Raw genomic sequence first — 27,198 nt, 5'->3', positions numbered from 1 at the left:
TCTCAGTTTTGCTTGCTCATTTCCCCTTCCTCTTCTTGTGTATGTTCGCCTTTTTCGATATTGGTGTTTATCCTTTGAAACTTGACATTTATCTTCCGAACTTGACTGATACGAAGTCAATAAAATCGTATAGTTGAGGCGGCTAAGGTGTTAAGTTAACTGTTACCGTACTATACGATTAATCTGAATCCACGCGAGAAAACTAGTCTTTGCGGGGTTTTTTTTTATCGTAAAGTTTCAATGGTAACTTCAATCGAGACGAAACAAGAGACGTTTCGATCGAGATTTGAAGGAGAACACAAAGATGGAGGTAAGGGCGAGTAGGAGCAAGCGAAGGAGTTTAGACGAGTCTTACTTGTTTTCATCGTAAAATCTCAACGGAAACTCCGATTGAGACGAAACGAAAAGCGTTTCGATCGGGATTCAAAAGAGAACACAAAGGAGGAGCTTTTTGAGGCCTGACAGGTCGATATGTAGCGAGTTGGATGTCTGACAGGTCGCTATGTAGCGAGTAGAAGTAAGCCAAGAAGAGTCCTACTTGTTTTCGATGTAAAATCTCAACGGAAACTCCGATTGCGACGAAACGAAAAGCGTTTCGATGAGGATTCAAAAGAGAACACAAAGGAGGACTTTTCTGAGGCCTGACAGGTCGCTATGTAGCGAGTGGAGGTCTGACAGGTCGCTACGTAGCGAGTGGAAGCAAGCCAAGAAGAGTCCTACTTGTTTTCGTCGTAAAATCTCAACGGAAACTCCGATTGAGACGAAACGAAAAGCGTTACGATGAGGATTCAAAAGAGAACGCAAAGGAGAACCCTTTTTAGGCCTGCCAGGTCGCTACGTAGCGAGTGGAGAGTTGGCTTGGGCTCGGTCGCTACGTAGCGACCGAGCTGTGTGCGTTCTCGGTCGCTACGTAGCGACCGAGCTTGGCTTGAGCTTGGTCGCTACGTAGAAACCGAGCCTTGTGCTTGCTCGGTCGCTACGTAGCGACCGGGCTGTGTAATCGATTTGTTGCACTTCCTTTTTCCGTGATTAACCTATGCGTTTTTTGCGGTTTTTGGGAGAACAAGTTTTACCCTTCCGAAATGTTTTTGGAAAACGTGTTTTGGTAAAACCCTTACGCATTGAGATTTCTTTTGTTCGGTAATGAGCCAAACTTACGGGGTTTGATAATATTTATCGTTTCCCTTTATGTTTAAAAAGAGAAATCGCGAGCTCGTTTCATTGCACTTTCTGTGGCGAAAAGTCGCAGCAAGGTTTTCGATTTTCTCAAGAACGGTGGCGTTTGCATAGGCGTTGGCCATAGGCGCAGTGGCGGCTGGAGTTTTCTTACCAGTGTTGTTGCGAACTGCGATTTTCTCTTTCGTATTTCCAGACATTGTTTTGATCAAGCGTTTTGCGGCTATGAGTTAGAGTAATCCGTACCTCCCCTCCTTTTGGCGCCAAACTGTGGGAACCGAAATTCGCACTGTCGATTTACGTTTAAATTAGGAAACTAGGAAAATCCTAATTTCCCAGAGGTCCTGGATCTCTGCGAGAGCCAACGGCAAGTGACCAAATATATGCGGAAATCATGAAAAGATAACAAACGAGTTTAGAGAAAACAGTAGATCTTATTTCGAGTCCGCGTGAGAGCGTTGCGATCATTACAAGAGATCATAAAAGCTTTGGCCGCAAAGGCTGTCAGCTAGTTACCTAGTTCTAGCGGCCTAAAAGCTCAAACCTAGTTGACTCGCAACTCGATAACAAAAGACGAAGAAAATACAGAAAAGGTTTTTGATTGATTTCGGACTGAACCTTATGAAAGGCTGCCTACGTACCCCTTTCGAGGGTCAAGCCGAACGTAGTTCAAGATTGAACCAAGATATCGAACTGCTTGTGCACGTTCGTCTGGTAATTGGGTGCCAGTCATGGAAACAGAGCATGTCGAGAATAATGCTTCAGAGGTTCTAAGTGCCGAGAGTTCTGAGTCTAAAAAGTTGTCTTTTTTGCCTCTCGCCTAGGACTCCTTATATACTCGCTCCTAGGTCGGTTTACGCATTTCCCCTTCTGCCCTTAAGCCGTCATAGCCTAAAAATGGAGATATTCCATTTTTCCCGATCTTCGTAATTATCTTCAAAATTTCGTATTTATCTGCGGAAATTGACATTTATCTTTCCTTTTGAACCAAGCGTAAACCGTCCCACGGTTTACGGGCTGATGGTTAAGAAATCGTAAGGTGGGCTTCGAGTCATGCCTTAGGTCCTTTTGGGCCGTCTTTCGACTTGAAGCGTTTATTACGACTTCTTTCGATAAAAATGAACTTTCCGCAGTTTTTATCGTAAAGTTTGATTGATGACTTCGAATGGCGGAAAACATGAAATAGGTTCGCTACGGTCTTATGGAGACAGCATCGATCGTGCGACCTTTTTCGGGCATTTCTCCGATTTCTCGTGTTTCTTCCGCAGGGCTCTTCGTAAGAATAAATCTTTCCGAAGATTTATTTTTCGTAAAAACGTTCATGCCGATTTTTACGGACTTTCAGACATTGATTCCGCCGTGACCGATTTTGACCCCAACATTACTCAAATCATTGTAATCCTAGTTTGTCTACTCAATAAAACGTCTCTTCAAGTCTTTATTTCTACTACATCTCTCAAAATCAATACAAACACCAGTCTTGTCCATCTTTCTGTGGTACTCACAAAGATCCTACACAAAAATCCCCTAACAAGTATTACGCTACAAGTTAATTTTACGTTTTAAAGTTTATAGGGATGTAAATTGACAAAATGATTGAACAAAAAACCGCCAAAGTTTTGGGATGTGATGGTACGTTGTCTAGCATTACATGATGTTCAATCACAATGTCAATACTCTGCACGAAAAGAAGAGAAGAGTTAAATAACGCTGCAGTTGATGAACAATGTGAAGATGAATCAGACACTGATAGTGGTGACATACAACACACACAAGTTCATGAGACAAAAGAAGACGAGAAAGTGTATCGTGTCACAATTTATGATGACACACACATTTCAAATGAATACACCCATGAAACGACACAAAATCATGTTCGTAGAGGCCAACAACAAGGTAGACTTAATGCGCAGTCAACGGTAGACGTGGTGGCAGCTCCCACCGATTAGGAGGAAACACATGTCCTATTATTGGGAGTGGGTCACGGGGAGGTCGAAGAAGACAATCCCTTGAAACCTATTCAAGACACTATTGCTGGATATACAGTGTTTCAACGATAAAGTTTACAACAACTTTGTCAAGGTGCTTTTGATCAAGAAAATTATGACGAATGGAAAAAAAGCAGAAGAAATATTTCTTGCTCAACATTCCGAAGGGAAGATTTTACTGGACATGCTTTAATACACTTAAAGAATTAGTATTTTGGCGCAAGTATTTTCTTGATATAGTTGGAAGCCTCGATGAAGATAAGCTACAACTGTTATAAGCTATGACTGGCGTTTCAAGGAACAATGAAGATTTACCTACGTAATTAGGTCAATGTCAATCATTTGGCAGTCCATCTTCTGGTTTTTAACAATGGGAAACACCACCAAATGCTCAACAATGGGAAACACCACCAAATGCTCAATAATGGGGTACACCACCGAGTGCTCAACAGTGGAGAACATCTTCTAGTACACCAAGTCATAGGGGTTTGTTCAATATATGGGGAACTTCACAAAGAAACACTACAAATTTATATGAATCTCATATGAACAACTTAGATCAGTTGCAATTCATTACTCTAGTTAATGTAATATAAGAATTTGTATTTTTGTAATATTTCTATGAAATTTAATTTAAATTTTAACATAAGTTTATATTTACTTATGATGTACTTTTTCATGTTAAAAATTGCAGGCTATTCGTTTATGTCAGTTGCGATCACATGACCTCAGCAACCTAAGAAACGAAGAGAGAATAGAAATGTGAAATTTGGAAAATGGGCAGTTTGCAGAGTTGATAATCAACCCAACATTGACTTACTATCATCAATATTTTGAAAGAGCCCCTGTTCGAACCGATGGAGGTTTGGGATGGATAAATATTTGGCATCGACTATAAGAAGATGAAGCTACTTGTCTTCAGTTGCTACGGATGTCACTTCCATGTTTCAGAATATTGTGTGATACACTACAAACAAATTATGGTCTACAACCAACACTAAATGTAAGCATTGAAGAAAGTGTGGCTATCTTTATACAAATATGTGGGCACAATGAAGTTCAAAGAAATGTTGGGTTGAGATTTGGCCGAAATCAAGAGACTCTTCAGAGAAATTTTTTGGAAGTTCTTACAGCAACAGAAAAATGGCGTGTGATTGTATTAGGACACCATCAAGAAAAGAGTTATACCGAATTCCTGAAAGGCTTCAACCAGATCGGACCTATTATCCATTCTTTGGTGGATTCGTTTGAGCTATAGATGAGACTCATGTATGCGTAAAAGTGGAGGCTGAGTTTCAAGGGATGTGTTGGAACCGGCATGATAATACATCGTTGAATATCATGGCGATATGTGACTTGAAATATGGAATGGTGCACCAGAACCATGTCATGATACGGCTGTTCAAGCGATGGCACAACAAAGCAATTTTAAATTTCCTTTGCCTCCCCAAAGTAGTATTATCTGGATGATTCTGGCTATCCAAACAAACAGGGTTTCTTAGCTCCTTACAGATCCTCTTGCAATGGAGTTGTCAGATATCATATGTCCCAATTCAACTCTTGTCCTGCACCTAGGAATAAACAAGAATTTTTCAATCGATATCATGTGTCTTTGCGTTCTATAATCGAGAGGGCATTTGAGGTTTGGAAGAAAAAAATATAAGATTCTTTCAGATTTCCCAAGATATACACACAAAAAAAAAGTGGTATTAGCCACAATAGGATTACATAATTTTATAAAAATCTCAAATTTTTTAGATGTAGATTTTGCGAGTAAAATGTCGGAGACACAAATGAGAAACAAAGAAGCAGTCGAGGAAGCACATGGAGAACATATGTCACAAATACGAGATAATATTGAAAATATGTTATAGGAAAACAAAATTCGATTGTAAATTTCAGTCTTTTTTTGGAACAAAGTAATTTTAGTTGTATTGTGTATTTTGTTATTTATCATTTTGTTACCATAAAAAAATTTAATGTTTATTTCAATTGAATTAGTTTAGAAATTTTATAAATAATAATAATAATAATATAACTGTGACATTATAATTAAACAACTAATTTAAATTTATAATTATATTAATTAATTATAAACAATTATATTATTTAACTATATTATTTTACCAATCAAACACCATTCCACACCGCAAAATACAATTTTACCAATCAGACACAATTCTGCACTGCTTATTTAAAAAAACCACACTTATTCCGCATAACGCATGAACCGCACCGCACTTTAGTTTTGCACCGGTTGTTTTACCGATTCTGCTGTTACCAATCAATTTTTCATCTATCTATGATTTCATATTTGTAGAAATTAAGTAATTTACACAGACTGAAAAATTAACAGCTCAACGCTATTACGAAATGTGTTGATACTCCTATCAAGTTGATAGGACTATCACAATGTATTTAGTTTTGTCTTTATTTAATAAAGTAGAGATGTGAAAAAAGTAAAATAAAAACTCATGCATAGCATAACATGGAAAGGTTGTGGCTTACTATGTCTAATCAATCATCTGGGAGCAATTTACCAGAAAATTAAGTCGAAATTATCTATAATTTTAATTTTATGTTATGTTGCTTATTTTTAATTTTAGTACTTGTTTTCATTGGCTAATCTTATAAAATTATTTTTAATTAGTGTTTGTCTTTTTTTTAATGAAATTTCAAATTTATTGATCATGGAAAAAAAAATATGTACAGCTATAAGGAGTTTAAATACTGAAATTTAACGGATCTATCGCTGGAGTATTAAACATGAGCCTCAAACCATCATTGCATCAAACCATCTAACCTCGGGTTGGTGGAGTAATTAGTAGAAGTAATGCGATTCCGAACAGTCTTGTCGATCATCTTGGCAAGCTGGTCGACTGTCTTACTACTGGTGTGATGTTTCCTCTCATTGGGTTCTCGCCAGAGGTAGTAGATAGTGGCTTGCAGGACCAGTCTCATAAGAATGAATGTGAGGCGATCGTAGGGTCTTGTCATCATCGTAGACAGCGTGGTATTCTAGTCAGGGTCTGGATCAGCCCCGAGCAAGTTTCCTACCATCTTCAGCCAGAGCGTGAACGTGTAAGGGCAGGAAAAAAATAGGTGATCCCTAATCTCATCAGGCTCACCACAGTAGAGGCAATGTTGCGGCTGGCCCCAAACACTAGAGCGATGACCAGTGGAGAGTCTATCTCTGATTGCAAGCCAAATGATAAACCCAAACCGTGGAACACCTTGAGGAAACAACACAATTTTACTCCATAAAACTTTCTCCGTCTGCTGGCTGATTTGATTTCAAGTTTCCGTGGAGACAAATGTGGTGCCATAATCGCCAATGCCTCGCTTCCATAACACCGCATCTCTTCCATCAGTGAGTTTAAGTTGAAGCCCTTGTATCTCAGCAACCAAGCTTTGGATTTGTCTATCACGACATCTACTGATAATAAATAAGTTTCCAACATTTATATATATCGTGTTGAACATAATGTGTTGTTTGCATAATTAAATTACACAAATAGTTACAAAATAAAAAGATTAAAGAATAAAAAGACTAAAGGATAAATTAAAATTTTTTAATCTATAATAGAGTAAGAAATAGAATTACTCTAAATATATAGAGTAAAAAATAAAGTTTCACTATTTTAGAGTGAGATATAGATTGGGGGTTGGAGAAAGGTTTACTCTATAATAGAGTTTAGTGTAGAAAATATAGTGAGGTTTGAGATGTCTTTATATATGCAAAACTACACATATAACTGAAAAGTGAGTCAAATGGTGTAGTTGGACTTTTACAAAATATTTATAAATTTTTTTATTATTTTTGCACTTAAATTGCAAAATACATATCCCACAATCCAATTTATTTCAAGTATTCATTTTTGACTTTTTGAACTATAATTTAGATAATATTTTTTATATATAAATAATATTTATTTAGTATTATTTATATTTTTTATAGTTCTACACCACATGTTATTTTAGTTACCATTCAAAATCACCAAATTAGATTTCGTGATCTGAGTAACATATTAATATTTATAAAAATTTATTTTATATTGATATATAGGTTAAGTTTTAATATATTTTATATGTATTCTTGATGATGAAGAGAACGTGGAAGTCACTGAAGAACATCATGATCTGGATGCACAGTTTCTACTGCTTAGAGTTAAAAAAGATTTTGTTTTATTTCAATTCGCTATTACTATTTATTTGGATACTTAGGTAAGCCATTTATTTTAGTTTTGGATTTTGATTATAAACAAACGATTAGTCCACTCTGTGACATTAGTCTGAGACATTTCAAACTCTGGTAAGACAGTATGGTAGCCAGTTTCAGATATATAAATTTTATTACAAATAAAATATTTGTTTAATTATATAATATAAATAATTTCTAAATATTTTAATCAATGCATAGTTATAATATAATATTTACAATAAGATATGCTTTTAATTTAAGGATTCAAAATAACAAGATCGTTTAAACGAGAACCACTACAGTTTTTTCAAATTAGATGATTTATAAAGATTTATATATATATATACATATATATATATATATATATAATTTTTTTGTAAAATAAATAAAATGGTTTTTTAAATTATATTAGTATCACTGATATCTTAGTTATATTTTTTTATAAATTAAATAAAATATTTTCAGATATCTTAATTTAGTTTTTTATAAAGAAAACTAGCGCAATTATAATTTTTAAGAATAAAATAATTAGATATAAATTTCAGTGATAGCATATTAAATTTCATATTTTAGATATATAAAATAAATTTTAAAATAAATTTACATTTATAAAAATTATTCTAGTATCAGTGATTTGTATATGTATCCCACAGTTGAACTATTCATTATAAATGTCATCATTTATACTTTTTAAACCACTTATTTTAGACAAACAATAGTTGTTCCGCAGCATGCGTTTCTCTTATATAAACTACAATTATACCACACCGTAGTATCCAATCCGCTTGTTCCACACCGCTCAGACTGCTGTTACCATTCGGAGCCTTAGCTTTTAGTTTAGAATTTTATTGATGGAGTTTTTGTCAAAATAATTTTTTTATTGATGGAACCAGATTTGCTCACCTTAAACATATAGTGTTTCTTCTGCAGTTATAACAAAGTTTTATTAAAGTTTAGTTGCTAATTTAATCAGTACTCTTCCTCAGATTATTTATCTCCTTCGGTTCTAACAAAATAGACTGCATTAATATTTGTGCAGTCTAATATGCATTATTAATGTACTGTAACTAAAATTTGAATGAGAATTAAAATGAAGGTTAATCTGCATCACAAAAGTTTGCATTTAATTTGTATTTAAACTGCATTGCATTCAAAGCATTTGTTTCAACAGAACTAGTGGGTGTCTCATCTCTCTTCCTCACATTATATGTTTCACATTAAACATATAATGTTTTCAGTTTAACAAATATGCATGCTGTTACCATTCGAAAATTGATATGGATTCAAATATGCGAAAACAGATGAATCAATAAGAAAATCATTAAGCAACGTTCTCGAACTCAAAAACACAATTAGCTTAACCTATTTCCACAGCGTTAAACTCTATATATTAGAATCCTAGAAACTAACTTTTGCTGAATTTCAGATTCTAATAACTTTGTTCATACATTTAAACACTCACTTTTGGTGCATTAAATAACCTATAAATCAGAAACTATGTCATGAATCCAACTTTAGCATTAAGAACAACTTAGATAAAGAATCCAATTGATAAATCCTTATCTAACATTCATAAATCAACAAAGGATGAAATCCCTTTGAAAGCCCTAAAACCCAATTGAGAAAATACTCCGACGTGACAGGAGAAACAAAGAAATAAAATTAATGCATAATAAGATATATAGTCAAAATTGGGGTTCATAACACTTCTCCAAATGTAGATTATGAATTCGTCTCCCCACAATTCAAAAACCTAAAACTATGATGAAAGAAGAAAGTGTAGCCTAAACAATGGCTGATAATAAGAGATATACGTCAAAATCACGCCAGAGCCAAGTTTCAAGCTAAACCAACCGAAAATAAAGAAAATCAAAGTTTTCATTTTTCTTGTATTGAGCCGGTAGATATATAGACCAATATTCAGTAAAATGCGCATAATTTTTAATATAACCAATGGATCGACCTCAAACCGGTGGAATTGGAAATATAACTCAATTTTATATAGTGTTTCAAAATTTGATCGAACTCAATTGGTGGAAAGTCCTCCATCCATTGCTTAACTTCTGGTGCATGTATAATTATATATCTTTTAATGCTCCTTTACACTTAATTAGACATTTTCTGCTCCATATCAACATAATACCTAAAAAACTCGACAAATGAATAAAAGACGCTAAAATACACACCATGCTTCGATATCTACTCAAAACAAAGGTTAGAAACTGACAAATACTCTGTTTATCAACTCCGCCACACTAAGATTTTTGTTTGTCCTCACAAAAACATCAAGAAAAGTATAAGGAAGAGGTTTGGAAATATGTGAACTCACATATCCTTTAGAAAATCACCTTACGATTTTCAGTTGCAAGCTACATCAAAAATCACCAAACTTGGAAGGTACTTCCATGTACTCCACCTCAGCTTAGCAACCTAACAATTTTCATCCCACGGCTCAAATGAGATATCCAAAATTACCATCACTGATGTCATTTAAGAATTTAAGGTGCAATCTTATCGAGAGAGTATCAATCATAGGACACATGTACTCTTCTTACTCATTCAGGTTCCTAAAACACTGACATTCTTACGCTGATTTATTTTCTCTCTCTTATCTCATTTCCCTCAGTCGATGTCCTCCTACTTTGTATAATTTAATTTTACTTTTTCTATCCACTGCTTTTATTGGGGAGGCTTCCATGAGATACAAGCACTAATGTTGGTATCCACTAAGCGCTTGATTCACTTCTTTTTGACTTCTATCATTTTCTTTATTGAATAGAAAAGAGAGGTAAACTATACTCACGTAGACTAGTCTTTTCAGACATGAACATGGAGTCTGGTCCAATGTATATCAAACCCCAATAAAATATAATCAAGAATATTAGGTATGATGTAAGCTTTAGAACTTTAAAACACTCAAATAAGCATGGATCACACTTATATATCAAACTTTTGTAACTAAACACAAAAACATACATAAGTTTAAACATCTGACATTGCAAATTTTAACAAAATATTTATGCATCAGACTTATATGTTAAACTTTTGTAACAAAAAATATGCAAAATGACATTAAAACACATTAGCAAACATAAAAAATCGTCTTCAATTTTTTTTATCATAGTATACTTTTCAAAAAGTCTGCTCACATTACTCTTATTAGCTAGACACATAAAAAGAAAATAATATTGCTAACCTCATCATTATAATTCATTTAGTAGATGCAAAATTGATAAATACACATGATTAAATAAGAAAATCTTCAAAAAGCATTTTAAACTTGGATAAAACATAAGTTTTCTACAATAAGTGGTGAAGACTTCCAGAGAAGTTTATGTTATTTTAAATTGCAAATTAACTAAGGAATATTTCTCAAGAAGTTTGCTCAATTAGCTGACCTCTTGAAAAATATTTGTTTGTAAATTATCGGATTATTTTTGTATTTTGATAGACTATGGATTTGACCCATTTTCATCCATAGTTTATATGTGTTTTTACTAATAATTATATTATTATAGAGTCTATTTATTATATTTATAAGATCAGAAATGTTTTGGAGATAAGTGATGATTTTGGAGCATTTTGGACATATTTGGAGCAAGCACTCGAGATGACCATCGAGATCGACAATCGGTCGATATTGGAGAGCTAGAATCGATCGATACACAAGACATGGTGTCGATCGAAAGCGAAGCGCGCAGGAAGCCCGTTTGGTCATAGCCAACTTGAAGCCCACGATTTCACTATTTTACAAGATTGCCCCTGACGAGTTTTTACCCTAATTATATAAGCTTTGCCGCCATTTTAGAGGCAATGTGTGATTTATTTGTGTTTCATTGTTTTATTGATAGATAGGAGAGAAGATCCAAAGTTATAATTTGTGATTGAAACTCCATTGATATTTATATTATTATTCTATGAAGTTTTCATACTTAACTGCTGATATGAACTGTTTAGCCATGTCTTAGTAGTTCTATTGTTAGATTTTAGGGTTTAAATAGGTTAGGAGGGATTAGCCCCAACTATAGATTGCTGAGTTGTGATAATAATCTTTAGGATTGTTCATTAATGCATGTGTCTAGATTAGCTACCTAGAACCTTCCCTTGGATTGATTGATAAAAGCAATAGCTTAATTCTCATCCTGAAAACATTCTAATAGATCTATGAGCAAGGCGAGAGCTGATCTAGTGAGCTTAGTAAGCATTCATTCATCCTGCGCATAAAGCTTGACTAGAGCGCGTCGATCGATATCACACTTGAATAATCGATCGACGGTGCAAAAGGTGTATCGATCGATACGCCCATTGGAATATCGATCGACACTTTCTATAGATCAATATAACGAGAGTTGAGATCATAGATCTAGTTAATAGACAACAAGTCAATGCCCGCAAGAGCCGAAAGACTTGTTGATCAAATGTTTGAGCTTTACATTATCATGCATGCAACTCATTAGGCATCTATAGGATTATAATTCCAATTTTCCTGAATAAAAACCCTAAGTCTAGCTATTTCCTTTTTAAGCACCAAAACCCCAAAAACCTGCTATTGAACAAACACTTGTTCAATATAAAACTGCAACTTACTTTTAAAACTCTTAAAACATCTTTGCTTAACAAATCATATTAGAATCCTTAGGTTCCCTAGCTCCCTGTGAATTCGATCCCTAAGTACTACAACTCGACCTCTTATTTGAGAGAGTATAAATCACTCCTTATGGTAATTTGAGTGGTACCAAATTTGGCGCCGTTGCCGGGGAGCTTTGATCGCCTATTTTCTAATTTTTGTTAAGTATTCTGACAAAAAAAAATTTCTTGGATTTTCAGGTACATGCCCAGCAGTACCAGAAGCAACAAGGAATCCCAATTGATATTCTCACCAGATCCTGCAAGTTTGGAACGCACGATCCGTAAGGAAGCGCGCTCCCTATCGACCGACAATAACACTTCTGTGTCGCTCGATTCCGCTCAACCACCGTCGACCCAGACACTAGTCCCGTCGACCGATTCTCGCTCACCCCTGTCGATCGACAGCACAAACCTTCCGTCAACCGATACCCTTCACCCGAAGTCGATCGACATTCCATCTTAGACATCGATCGATACTGAACCGCGAGACATGGTTGCGCCTTTGATACTTGTTCGGGACAACAATGGAGACCTGCATGACCAGGAGGGTCATCTGCGTAATGCAGCAGGTCAGAGAATAGATGCTCCAGGGGCTGCGATTTCTAAGCCTGATGCTACTACTACAGGTACTACCTTACCTGTAGATGGGGCTGCGCAACCCAGGACGTTGGCTGACTACCACCGTCCAGATCGCTACTACACCAACAGATCAGCCATCCTTCCTCCCACCATTGAGATGGATTTTGAGTTGAAAGCGCAGTACTACACACTTGTGGGACAGTTACCCTACCATGGACTATCCCACGAGCATCCTATGAACCATCTAGAGAGGTTCGAGGATCTGATTTCTGCTATTAGAGTCGAGGGAGTCTCTTAGGACTACCTATTGTGCAAGCTTTTCAGATATTCACTTGCTGGAGAGGCTCTGCATTGGCTCAAGCAGTTACAACCAGGATCTCTTAAATCCTGGAGCGACATCAAGAATGCATTCTTATGCAATTTCTTTGATGAGACGCGTGCAGAGGACTTGAGGAGCAAGATTGCTACATTCACTCAAGAGCCTGCATAATCATTCAGAGGCTCTTGGATCAGATTCAAGTCCTACCAGAGAGACTGTCCACACCACAGATTCAATGAAGTACAGCTACTCAGTACTTTCTGCAGAGGCATCGCGGTGCAGTACCAGATGGCTCTTGATGCTTCCAGCAATGGAAACTTCAACACCATAAATCCAGAGGAGGCGGTCAAGGTGATTGAAAACCTAGCATCCAACACTAGCACCAAGAATACTAATTTTGAGAGGAAGAGATCTACCACCATCCTTGGGAATGATCAGATGGATGAGGTGAAGGCAAAACTGGACAGTGTTCACAAGCTTCTCAAGAAGCAGGTTAGCTTAGTTGAAGATGCATAAGCTGTAGAGGGTAGAGCAGAGGAAGAAGAAGTAAACTACATTGGTGGAGCTAGATTCCAAGGAAACCAGGGTGGAAACAGAAACTTCTATGGAAATAGGAGTAACTTCAACCAAAATTCGCAGTACCAGAAACCCTACAACAACAGCTACAACAACAGCATGAATTTTGGAAGTTCCTACTACCAGAAGCCACTGCCGCCTACTCAAGAGAGCAAGATTGAAGAGATGCTCGATAGGGTTCTTGAGGCACAGCAGCAAATGACTGTGGACTTCAATGGGAAGTTAGATTCTGTCTACACCAATTTGAACACAAAGTTTGAGACTTTGAGCTCTCATGTGAAGAAGATGGAGATACAGGTTGTGCAGACAGGAGATGCTATTAGGAGGCAGGAAGCTTCAATAAGAGGAGTAGGGGATGATGTGATGAAGCACCACGTCAATGCCATTATTGAGGATGAATTTTGGCAAGTGGTGAAGGAAGAGAAGCTGCAAGAAGGTGATTTCGAGGTAGAAAGTTTGATGAGTTTCGGCGGTTCACATTGGTGTCGATTGACACTAGACACCGAGCATCGATCGACATACACCAACTCAAATCGATCGACAGGAGAACCAGAGCATCGATCGACAACGCCTACGGAGTCAACCACATCTTGTAATGCCGTGAAGATTCTAACTCACGAGGAGTTCGCAGCAAAACACCCACATCCGCCCAACCCTGACAATGTCTGAAACGATCGAGATGCCAACAGCAACGTCGATCGACACTCAGAAGCTAATATCAATCGAAAACCATCACCGTCTATCGATCGACGTGCACCTATTACCTACCAAGTGCAGATGCCGAAGATAGATGTAGCACGACTTAACGCACTCAGGCCCAAACCTAAACCTTCAGAACAACCACCGGAGCCTGTCAGGACACCTTCAGATGATGGAGATGATCCCATGGACGAAGATAGGGTTTCTACTGGAAGAACCCTAAGGAGAAGAAAGGAAAAAGTGGCGAAACATCTGAAGAGGGGGGCTAATGAAAAGGAAAAGGAAAATTTCTAAAAGAGAGTCTTCAAGATTCCTCTACATAAGCCATTTGAAGAAGCTTATTACAGCCACAGATTATGGATGTTCTTCAGAGAAACCATAGAAAAAGAAGAAGACATTAGGAGAATGTTCTGTGAAGCTAGAGAAAAGATGAGGAGAAGGATTACATTGAAGAAGAAGAGTGATCCTGGGTAATTTGCAATACCATGCACAGTGCAGGGTATTGAATTCCCACATGCCTTGTGCGACACAGAAGCATCAGTCAGCATCCTACCAAGGGTTATGGCAGACCATCTGGGTCTGCAGGTGGAGCCTTCGCAGGAATTGTTCACTTTTGTGGATTGTTCCCAGAAGAACTCAGGAGGAATTGTGAGAGACCTAGATGTGCAGATTGGCAATGCCCTAATTCCAGTTGATTTCCATGTCTTGGACATCAAATTAAACTGGAACTCTTCTCTACTACTTGGGAGAGCCTTCTTGTCAACAGTGGGAGCAGTATGCAACTTGCACACCAACCAGTTGTGTCTAACACTCATCGATCCTAATGCCCACTACGACCCTATCCCAGTCAAGAAGCCTCAGACGATCTCCAGAAGAATCAATGATGCAGGAATCATTGCAGCTTGCCACTGTGGAACCGAGTACGAATCTGACTACTCGGAATCGATCAACACTCATCCAGTTACGTCGATCGACACAAACCATACGAAATCGACCGACACTGACAAAGAGAAATCGGTCGACACGTATTCAGATGAGTGGGAGAATGACTACTACAACCCCACTATTGACACTTACACAAGACAAAATATGCATACAGATGAGTATGATGAAGACTACGAGGAGGAACGAGCCAATGAGTACAGAGCCATCCTTGATGAGGAAGATAAACTCTTACATCATTCCTCTTGGAAAAGGAATGCACCATCGTTCGACATGACAAGCTTGCCATCGATCGACACTCAACCTCAACAACGATGCCGAAAGCGAGCATCGACTGACACTGCCTACTACAAATCGGTCGACACTGATTTCAACCGTGTGCAAGATGGAGACTACTCAATTGGTAGTTGGGCAGATGAACACCACCACGAGAGCTTTGCAGTAGAAACAATAACCTACACACCAGGAGCAGATAAACTACAAGATAGTTTCACAGACGAGGAACTGCTCAACATGCAAAAGCGCGATGATACAGATCAGATTCAAGCAGAAAATGCTTGGGAAAGAACTCGATCGATCGACACTCGTCACCAGAAAACGATCGACAAGCTTCCTCAACAATCGATCGACACCAACAATACCACGTCGATCGACAACCATCCAATACCGAAAACCACTGTAAGCAAAAAATATAAATTAGATAACCAGTATCTAACTCCAGACGAATTTGGTATTTTCAGGGACCCTAATGGCTACGCAAAAGCCATAGACGGCCGCATACTACATGTATCTCGAGAAGATATCGCAGATATCCTTCAAACAGCCAATGGAGCAGACAATCTGTTCATGCATCAACGCAGAAACCGAGAACATAAGACTACAAAGGAGTTCTATGACACAGCTGGTGGCATAGAAAACAGCTTCAAACAACGATCTCGCCATACAACCTATCCATCGATCAACTTAGACGTCTCAACGGTCGCCAGACAGCCAGAATTCGGCAAAGGAGCTTATGACCTTTATGGTAACAGGAAATTCTACTGGGAAGAGAAAGATGAGTATGGAGTCTACAGAGATGATCAAGAATTTGCCAGAGATCTAGATGGACACACCATTCTTGTTCACACCAAGGATATCAGAAGACTTCTGGAAAGAACTTCAAGAGATGAACCAGCCTACATATGTCTTCCTGAACATGCTAGCTCATTCACACAGACGAAGTTGGTACCAGAGATCTACACCAAGGACGAGATCAATGAGATGTTCTATGGAGTCTGTGGTGAACATGAGAAGAACAAGCCTTCCAAATGAAGCTTGATGGTGTCTACTATCCATTGAATGATAGTATAAGTTGGCTAACCACTTGCATGGAGGAGATGAAGCAAGACATAGCCAGAATTCAGAACGCGATCGACGTTGCTCGACCTCCATCGATCGACAGAAGACAACCCCAATCGATCGACAGCAGACAATCACTATCGATCGACAGACACCATCACACATCAATCGACAACCGCTTGGGCGCATTGATCGACACCAATCCGCCACGACCACACACAATGAAGTCTCGACCAGATTTCCACACCAGAGAAGAGGTAGATCAGTTGGTAGAAGGGATCTATAGAGCTCTGGAAACTACAGAGGAGAGGCTTGATGGGATATATGATGACATCTATTTCCCAATGGATCTTACCATCAGTGCATTGACCTCCAAGGTCGAAGCTATACAAGGGGAGTTGGTGGAGATTCAGAGTTACATTGTGCGTCGACCAGAAGCATCGATATCGATCGACAGACGCAAAAAAAAATCGATCGACACCAACCATTCAACATCGATCGACAATGATATAAACCGAGGCCGGCTAGTACCAAAGACGACATCCGACATGTCCAACACACCTTACCATGGAAAAGAGATCTCAACTGACACTTACGCCGCACTTACCAGACATCAATTCAACCTTGAGAGTCTTGGTAATAAATTGCAGAGGATTGAAAACACAACTGCAGCAGTGAAGGATAAATGGCGCAGAGGGGATGAGGCAGTGAGAGACTTCACTGGTACATGGTTCAACAAGCGCAAAGAAGATATGGATACTTGTTTTCCAACAAGTCCCAGTTCTCAACACTACTAGCCAAAACACCTTCAAAGTCAAGCTAAATGACTATAACAAAGCGCTGAGTGGGAGACAACCCACTATTAGGTAATATTTATTAAGTTTTTTATTAATTTACTATTTATGTTGGTTTTTAATTATTGCAGGTCATAAAAAAAAAAGATCCGAGTAGACGATTGCCATCTGTATCGACCGACGCGAACAAGTCGACATCGATCAACATTGCCTTACCTGCATCGACCGACATCAACATCCTTACATCGGTCGACATCTATTCTGGTCTGGTATATCGTTCCTACTTGTTACATTGAGTCCTTATGATTTATTTTTAACCATAACTCTGACTGAATTTACACTGGGGACAGTGTAGTTTAACTCTGGGGGGAGGTTTACTGATATTTATTTACTTATTAGTCTTATTAAAAATGTTTTCAAATTAAGTCATTATTGAGTCAAGAAGGGGATTATGAAGTTATAGATTTTTGCTATATATCTAACCACTTTTTAGCACCATTCTGGACTTAATGATTGCAGATAGTACTAAAGATACTAAAGTGGATCAACCTGTCAACTATCCACTCTTGCTAAGATTGTTTTGAATGAACCAAAGCTGACCTCCAACACTAAACCTGACTTAACTGCTTGTCTTGGGGCTTGGTATACATGGGATCGGATTCTTCAAACAAGTCTTGAAGGTAAAGCCTTGTATATATAAATTTATCACCCTTTCTCTCTCTATTTTCGAAATATAGATTATAAAAAAAACAAAAATTTGTTATTATATTAGAGATTTATTAGGAAGGAATTCGAACAGGACTTGGTGGCTACAACCATTAAGGCTTGCTTCATAAGAATTTCATCGGTAAAGGATTAGAACAGGACTTGGTGGCTACAACCATTAAGGCTTGCTTCACAAATAATCCTAGGATATAGGTCAAAAAGAAGTGAACAGGACTTGGTGGGAACCACCATTAAGGCTTGATTCATGGAAGCTTGTCCAATCTTGGTTAATGATCTTGCATATAAGCAGACTTTGACCAAGAGAGAAAATTAGTAGAGAGAGAGGATAAGAACTAATGTTTACCTGCAGGTCCAGATACTTGTTTGAAAATCCTAGAATCATGTGATCGATACTACCAAGGTAAAGCCTTCACTTTTATTTTATGCTAAGAAATGAGGTTGGTAGAGGGGAATAAAAGACGAGATTATGCTAAGTTGTTGGCTAGATGAATTTGGTTGCTAAGCTAGGATATGATATGATGTACTTTAGTGAGTATGACTTCTTAGATGTGGATTGCAATATTGTAGAGGTGATGATTCTAAGTTTTAAATCATGTGAGTCCCTGCTGTTTTGAAAACCTCTTTCAGAGAGACTGCCCGTTTGTTTTGCTTGAGGACAAGCAAAAGAGTAAGTCTGGGGGAGTTGATAGACTACGGATTTGACCCATTTTCTTCCATAGTTTATAGGTGTTTTTACTAATAATTATATTATTATAGAGTCTATTTATTATATTTATAAGATCAGGAATGTTTTGGAGATAAGTGATGATTTTGGAGCATTTTGGAGATATTTGGAGCAAGCACCCGAGATGACCATCGAGATCGACTATCAGTCGATATTGGAGAGTTAGAATCGATCAATACACAAGACATGGTGTCGATCCACAACGAAGCGCGCAGGAAGCCCGTTTGGTCACAGCCAACTTGAAACCCAAGATTTCACTATTTTACAAGATTGCTCCTGACGTGTTTTTACCCTAATTATATAAGCTTTCCCGCCATGTTAGAGGCAAAGTGTGCTTTCTTTGTGTTTCATTGTTTTATTGATAGATATGAGAGAAGATCCAAAGTTATAATTTGTGATTGGAACTCCATTGATATCTATATTATTATTCTATGAAGTTTTTATACTTAACTGCTGGTATGAATTGCTTAGACATATCTGAGTAGTTCTCTTGTTAGATTTTAAGGTTTAAATAGGTTAGGAGGGATTAGCCCCAACTATAGATTGCTGAATTGTGATAATCATCTTTAGGATTGTTCATTAATGCATGTGTCTAGATTAGCTACCTAGAACCTGCCCTTGGATTGATTAATAAAAGCAATAGCTTAATTCTCATCCTGAAAACATTCTAATATAGCTATGTTTCTAGCTATGAGCAAGGCGAGAGCTGATCTAGTGAGCTTAGTAAGCATTCATTCAACCTGCGCATAAAGCTTGACTAGAGCACGTCGATCGATATCACACTTGAATAATCGATCGACGGTGCAAAAGGTGTATCGATCGATACGCCCATTGGAATATCGATCGGCACTTTTTATAGATCAATATAACGAGAGTTCAGATCATAGATCCAGTTAATAGACAACAAGTCAATTCCCACAAGAGCCGAAAGACTTGTTGATCAAATAGTTGAGCTTTACATTATCATGCATGCAACTCATTAGGCATCTATAGGATTATAATTCCAACTTTTCTAAATAAAAACCCTAAGTCTAGCTATTTCCTTTTTAAGCACCAAAACCCCAAAAACCTACTACTGAACAAACACTTGTTCAATATAAAACTGCAATTTACTTTTAAAACTCTTAAAACATCTTTGCTTAACAAATCATATTAGAATCCTTAGGTTCTCTAGCTCCCTGTGAATTTGATCCCTAAGTACTACAACTCGACCTCTTATTTGAGAGAGTATAAATCACTCATTAGAGTAATTTGAGTGGTATCATATTTTGATAAATTTTCGATTTTACTAGAACTCTTCTATGATAATAAGGTTAGTTTTCAACTGACCAAAATTTTATAAAAACAATACTTTTCGTAGAAAAATTCTGAATGAGTCAATTGTGAGTCTTCTTGCTATCACAAAGTCTTGGAAGTGTCGCAAGGCATATGTGTAAGCTAGTTGTGTAACTGACCATTTTTACTTTTAAAAGAATACTTTTGGAGAAACCTTATATGACAAGACTTGCTAATAAGTATGCTTTTAAAATTAAGGGTTTGACCAAAATCTCAAAATAAAAATAGCGCCGACTTCTGGAGAAGTCTTTTCTAGAAGTCTAATAATTAATTAATTTTAAAATTTAAATATTTTATTATTTTTGGCATTTGCAGAACTGATCTAAAAGACTTCTTACAGTACTTCAGAAACTTTATCTCAGAGTAAGAAGATTTTTCAAGAAGTTTTCTCACAGAATACTTTTCGAGAAGTTTTCTATGAAAAATTCAAATTTCTTAAATTTTTGGTCAATTGCAAAACTAAGTTCGTTCTTTTGAAGATTATCCGGGTAGCCTACTCGATTTTTTGTTACAAGAATATTTAGCAAACTTCTAGAAGTTTTATATGAAAACCTCACAAAATAGTTAATGGGAAAACTAACATATCCATTGACATAAGACTTTCCAAGAAGTCTTTTCGGTGAAGAAGACTTTGGCTTCTGAAAAAGTTTGAATATGATACAGTGAAGATTCATGCTTAACTTTAGCGTCTTGACCACTCATATTCATACGCCTATGAAAAACTCACAAAATAGTTAATGGCAAAACTAACATATGCATTGACATTAGACTTTCCAAGAATTCTTCTCAATAAAGAAAGCTTTGGCTTATGAAAAAGTTTGAATATGATACAGTGAAGATTCATGCTTAACTTTGTCTTCTCGACCACTCATACCAAAAATTATTAAATTAAAAAATATAATTTGAAATCCAAAATTTTGAGTTTTAAAGTTTAATATAAGAGAATATGCAAGATAAATGATTTATGTATGTCAGAAGAGAAATAAGAAGATGTATAAATATTTATCTAGTACATTTTGAATTTTGTGATATTGAAGATAATGACATTTTTTGTAAATTAGTTGAACTTTTAATTTGAATAAGGCAAAACACAATGTTATTTAAAAAAAAAAGAGTTAGTTTTGAATTCGATTATAAATTTAAATCATTTTTAAAAACATAAATCAATTCCACCTGTTTACCTATTGTATTGTGGGATTGTTCCATGGATCCATTTTTATTCTATTAATTCCATTTAATTTCTACCATTTACCGCCTACACTATAACGTTGATCAAGTTATTTTCATTGTGGTTTTGTGTATCGCAGATTATATTCTCAATATATATACGTCCATCATAATCGTCTTTTATCAAACTTTTATGAACATATAAAACATAATTTAATCTACCTAAAACATAAATAAAACCAACAGATGAGATGACTAGGGGTAATGCATCTAGATAAACAGTTGGAAGAAATCTGGCAGCAGAATATTCTGTATTAATTTGAATTCTTAATGGGTTAGGATCTTTCTCTAGCCTTTTCATTCTTATTAAACATGTCGAATGACGACTCGTTGTGGTACAATTTCTGAGTATTTAGATAAAAGAAAATACTAAAATAATCATTGAGTAGTTTCTATATTTTTCTGTTTTCGAAAGCTAAATGTAAGTTTTAACACCTTGAATTCTTACCTCGCTAACTTAGTTCGTTATCTGCTTGTCGTTGTCTATGAAGAGATTAAACTAAATCAACAAGAACACACAAGACTTTAACGAGTTCCCGGCCTCTAACCGGTACGTTTCATGGGAGATTGTCCTCCCAGACTTCACTATGAATAAGAGAGTACAAAGAGGATCAAAATTGTGATCAAGCTTGTGAATATGCAAGCTCATGATGAGAGAAAACGTAAAATCTTAGGCAACAAGAAAGTCTAGGTTTTGTTTATATACTACTAGCAACAAAGCCTAACATGATCTTTCAATTTGGGCTTCTCAGGTGATCCAGTAGGAGATAGGCCCAGTATAATCATCTTGGACTTGCGCTTTCGCCAACAACACCAACAATTTCCACCTTGTGGACTTAAGTCCAATAATCACCAACCCTAATGCCTTCCGTGTTTCTCTCTCTCTCTTGTATGAAGAAAATGACTCGTCACTTGCTATCTCCTCTCTCTTTTCAGTCCTTGTGAATCTCTGACTCGAGAGTTAGCTCCGGCGTCGTCTCTCTTTTGCCAGAGCTCCACCGTCTTCTATGTCGTGAGGAACCCCTCGAGAAAAGATGATCCGTGTTAGATCCTTTCTTTCTCTTCCTCTTTTGAGAAATCAAGCTTGACATCTCCGATCAGGCTAGACAAAACGAGCTTTGATTCTAGCCAGGAACCACGTTTCTCCTCCCTCTGAAGTCTAGATTGATCTCTCCCGCTTTCTATATCTGACGGCAAAAATATATGTAAAACTCTGAGTCTCTTAGCCTTTCGATGCCTACATCCGGCTTCGAACCTCAAGCTCATGTATCCTTTGAGCTGATTCTTTATCTCTAACTTGAGATTAACCCTCAATTTCATCTCTACTGTTGTTTTACCAAATGTTCGAAACCCTAATTTTAATTCGACTTTTGTATTTCAGCTTCTCAAGATGATATCAAAGAACCACAAGCTTCCATGTATACTGAAAACAACTTCTTCTGCTTTAGATTACTTGCTTGTCCCACTACAAGAAATATGAGTATTGATAGCAGTTCCCGGTAGCACGAATTCACGAACTGCTACCAAAACTAACAAAATCTGATTTTAATTTTTCCGTAGCGTTAAATGAGTGCTAGAAAAAAATTCATTAAGCGGACAATAGCTGTAAAGTGTTATTGGAGGCAAAATATTTAACCATTTTTTTTTTCCTTTTCTGCCATTCTTAAGACTTTTTTTTTCTCTGGGGTTCTTCGATTGAGACTGATTTTTAATAACTTGTTCTTATCCTTCTTGGTAGATGGCCATTCTCATATCATCGTCTCTGGCCTCGAGTCTCATCTCTGTGTTTCCCCTTTTCTCGTGCTTGGGATCGAGACGCTTGTCAGATGCGAGAGAGGAGTGGAGGCGGCGGAGGGATGCGTCGACGGATGAGGCTTTTTAACGGAGGGTGAGGTCGTGATGGGAAGAGGAAGAGATGAAGGAAGCGGCGGAGCATGGAGCTCCTTAACCTTCTCCACCACTCTGTGGTCTCCGCTCACCCGCAATCGAACACGGTCATGGCGGCGCCTCTTGTCCACTCTCGAGCATCACCGCCGCGTCTCTACTCATCAATCCGCTGTGCTCTGTCGCTATTAAGCTTGTGAGTGTTTCAGTATATAAAGACTCCAACTTGTCTTTTTGTTCTTACCAGAGCTGTTCCTGTTCATAGTGTTTTGTCTGTGTTTCATATCTCTGTTCTGAAAGATGCAATAACATTGATTATCGAACAAGGGATTAGTAAGTAAAAGTTGTAAGCTTTGACTTGATTCTTAATAAACTTGATGGATTTCATAAGTTTTTTCATGGGTTTGTTCTTTTTGAGATTTTGTCTGTCTTGAAAAATTTGCTTACAGATTGAAGAAGATGCATTACATGGATTTGTTTAGTAAAGCTGGAAACATATTTAGACTCTAGTAGACTCTTTTGTAGACTTTTCATCGTTTGGATGGTCAGAAGGAGATTTAAATGAACTTGGCAAATGCAATGTTCGGTGATCATCTTCATCGTTTCTAGACTCTAGTAGTATGCTTCTATGTTGTTCGTTTGCGTAAAGCTGAGAACTTTTGGTAGTTTGAACACTAACAAGAGCAGGGTAGAGCGAAGAAGGTCTAAGTCTCTTTTACTTGTTCATCTTTGTGTGTGGTGTGTTCCTTGTCATGACTGGTTTTGGTGTGGGCCAAGAGAACGTTTACCAAATCGTATCATCACAAGCGTTAAGAGCAGGAGCTACCCCTTAATGAATTTGAGAGTTCTGTTCTTGAATTTCATATGTATAAATATGAACCTCTTGTTTCTGGGTTTTGAGAGTTCTGCTCTGTTCTTGAATCTAAAAGATGTGAACTTTGTTTTGTGTGAAGGTGATGTTGTTATTGTGGAAGACGATGACAAGAATGCTGCTGGGAAAGGAAGAAACCTTCAAGTTCTTCGTGATATAGGCAATGTTGTTCGACAAAATCACCCAAAGAACAACGACCCTGCAAAGAGAGCACTCATGTGTACCACACGGTGAACAACGACCCTGCAAAGAGAACAATCACCCATCTGGACCGAAACTCTCAAGCATCACACGGTGGATATGGTTGTTCGTGTGTATGTGTTTTGTATACTGAACCTGAGCTATGTGTGAAGGCAATACTGAATATTAAGACAAGTAGCCAAAATTGTAAAGATAACAAGTTCATATTACTTAAGTGTTTTATTTCTAACTTTAAAAGTACTCATTTTAAATAATTTTAGGTTTTGAATCACCTTGGAACACTAATAATAAATTAGAAAAGACAAACAAAAAATAATATTTTTACCTCAAGTTCTAAACCCTATCCATACCCTAAATTCCAACATCTAAACTTACAATAGTTTTCAAAATAAACATTTGTAGAAATTTATAACTAAAACAAAAGTATATAACTTAAAAAATATAAATTTCAATAAAAAGAACAAAACAAAACCTAAACCCTAAAGTGGAAACTTAACCACAAACCCTATTCCCAAACTCCAAATACACTTCAAACTTAAAAACTTTAGATTTAAACTTTACACTTTATATTATAAACACTAAATTTGAATAAAAACTTTTATTTTTGAAAACTTAACTATGAATTTTATTATTAAATCCTGAATCCTATCTCCTAACCCCCAAACCCTATTCCCAAAACCCAAACAATATTCCCAAAATTCCAAATCTTAAATTGATCATAAACTTAACATGTAAACATAAACTTCAAAATTAACATTTTTTCTATTGGTTCATTTTACAGCGATGTGGATCATCATTTATTTTAAAGTTAAAGTATATATTTTTAATCCTAAATTTTAAATTACAAATCATTGTTTTTATTATATATTATAGCTTCCAAAATCTAATCTTTCATGTAAATTCTAATTCACTAAACCCTACTTGTATACTTGAAATGATTTAATCTTCACAATTACTTAACAACTTTAAAATATATACTCAAAGTCTAAATTCCAAAACCTATATTATAAACATATACCATGATACTTTGATACTATATATCAAACACATAAGTAATCTAAAATTTAAACTTTATATTAAACTACAAATTCTAAATTTTATTTAATGTAATAATTCTGTTTTGTATTTTTACTTGTGTGTTTATTAGAGTATAAACTCCAAAGCCTATTTCGTAAACTCTAAATACTTTACTTCAAACTCTAAGTAGTAGACCATAAATTATAACTAAATTATAAATAACAAAATATAAAAGATACTAAATTTACAAACTAAAACGAATTTATAAACTAGATTTATATAATTTTTTTTAAAACAGAGTATAATTAAGAAAAAAATAAAGAGGAAAGAGAGTGTGTTTAAAAAATAATAAGAGGAAACAGATCTGACCAATAGAAAAGAATGGCGAGGATAGCTAAGATATGAATCTCTACCGTTGATAGGTTTCAATCCAACGGCATATAATTATTAATTTTTTTTTATTTTCTCTTTCTCTCACGACCTCTGCAATTCTTTTTCACAGATCTCATACTAAATGATCAATTTTCTCAGAATCCTCTCATGTCTCGTCTCTTCATCTCTCATATCTGGTCATCTGCAATCTTCTTTTCTCTGGTGAGCTCCTCACATCTTCTTCTAAGAAACCCCTCTGTGTCTCCAACCACCGTTGATAAGCTTCACCACCACGCTCCTTTTGGAACCATTACGTCGTCACAAAAACACATCAACGCCTCTGCTCACATATCCATCATCACCCTCTCTCCTCTCCGGAGACACAGAAACAAGAAACAAAACGTCGTCACCTGTCTCCATCTCCACCTTGTTTCAGTTGGAATATCGTCTAGGCTCTCTCTCTCTCTCTCTTTTTTGATTCTGGTTTTGTCACCGTTGTTGGTATAGAAAGCTGATGGAAAGGATTTGCCATGAAAGTTTGAATCTTTTTATGTTTGTGTTTTGAAATCTGGGTTTCAGGGATAAACAGAAGATGAAGAACATCAGGAGACGGAGAGAAGACAGAAGAGGCGAAGTCGGAGCTCTGTAGTGATGGAGATGGCGGCTATGACGACCATGAAAGGCGGAGAGAGTAGCGGCTTAAAGTTAGGTTTTTGGAAACTAGGTTTCATAGATGGAGGTTGTGCGGCGGAGGAGGTAGAGCGGGGGAGGAAGTGCGGAGGAGGCGGTGGGAAGGAGTTAGGGTTTTTTTAGATTTTGATTTTAAACCCGGTTTGTATGTAAACTGGTTTAATTTGTAAACTGAAATTTTTTGTAATCTGGTTTAATTTATAAACCGATTGTAAACCAAATTTTTAATATAAACCAAAATCATTTATAAACCGGTTTAATTTATATATCGAAATCAGTTGTAACGCCATTTTTAATATTAAACCAAATTAAATCTCAAAACTAATAATAATAATCAATTTTATTTTTATTTTATTTTTGTCAGCAATCAATTTTAATTTTAATTTTCATAGCATTGAAAATATGTCATTATAGATTACATTACGACACAATAAAAAAGCCATAGAAAATAATATAATAGCTAAAATAAGGTGTTATTAAAACAGTTTAATATAGTACAGAATAAACGCTACAATATATATATTTTTTATAGCACACAAAATGTGCTACGATAGGGGGGAGGGGGTTTATCATAGCTGCGGTTGTCAGAGCATTTACAAAAACGCTACGAAAACCCTATGATAGCATTTTTGGGTGCTACTAATGCCGATTTTTCTTGTAGTGTCCCCTGAACCTCAAACAAATTTCAGACCTTTCCTACGATGCACAGTTCTTCGGCTTCAGATACTCCACCTGCGCTGGAACACTCGGGTGATTACTCAGCCTCTATGGTGGATAATGCCACTACGTTCTGAAGTGTGGACCTCCAACTAATCGTATTTTCACCAACTTTAAACACATAACCTGAAACTGATCTTCTTTTATCTAAATCTGCTTCAAAATATGAATCACAAAACCCTTGAACATCAAT

The 27,198-nt window shown here is 36.5% G+C and overlaps 1 long non-coding RNA gene across 2 annotated transcripts; it reads left to right on the top strand.

The window, feature by feature from the left end:
• Positions 1-22,753: 22,753 nt before the first annotated feature.
• LOC106432736 lies at positions 22,754-26,562 on the top strand. 2 transcript variants are annotated; one of them, XR_007326089.1, is made up of 3 exons: positions 22,754-23,333; positions 24,091-26,044; positions 26,178-26,562. It is a non-coding gene; the product is annotated as an uncharacterized LOC106432736 (long non-coding RNA). The 2 variants fall into 2 exon arrangements; XR_001286473.3 differs by having other exon boundaries at positions 22,756-23,333; positions 24,091-26,033.
• Positions 26,563-27,198: the final 636 nt, after the last annotated feature.

Source organism: Brassica napus, chromosome C7 (assembly GCF_020379485.1).
Source record: "Brassica napus cultivar Da-Ae chromosome C7, Da-Ae, whole genome shotgun sequence".
In the NCBI taxonomy this organism is placed as follows: domain Eukaryota; kingdom Viridiplantae; phylum Streptophyta; class Magnoliopsida; order Brassicales; family Brassicaceae; genus Brassica; species Brassica napus.
This window is presented reverse-complemented; position numbering and strand designations above follow the sequence as displayed.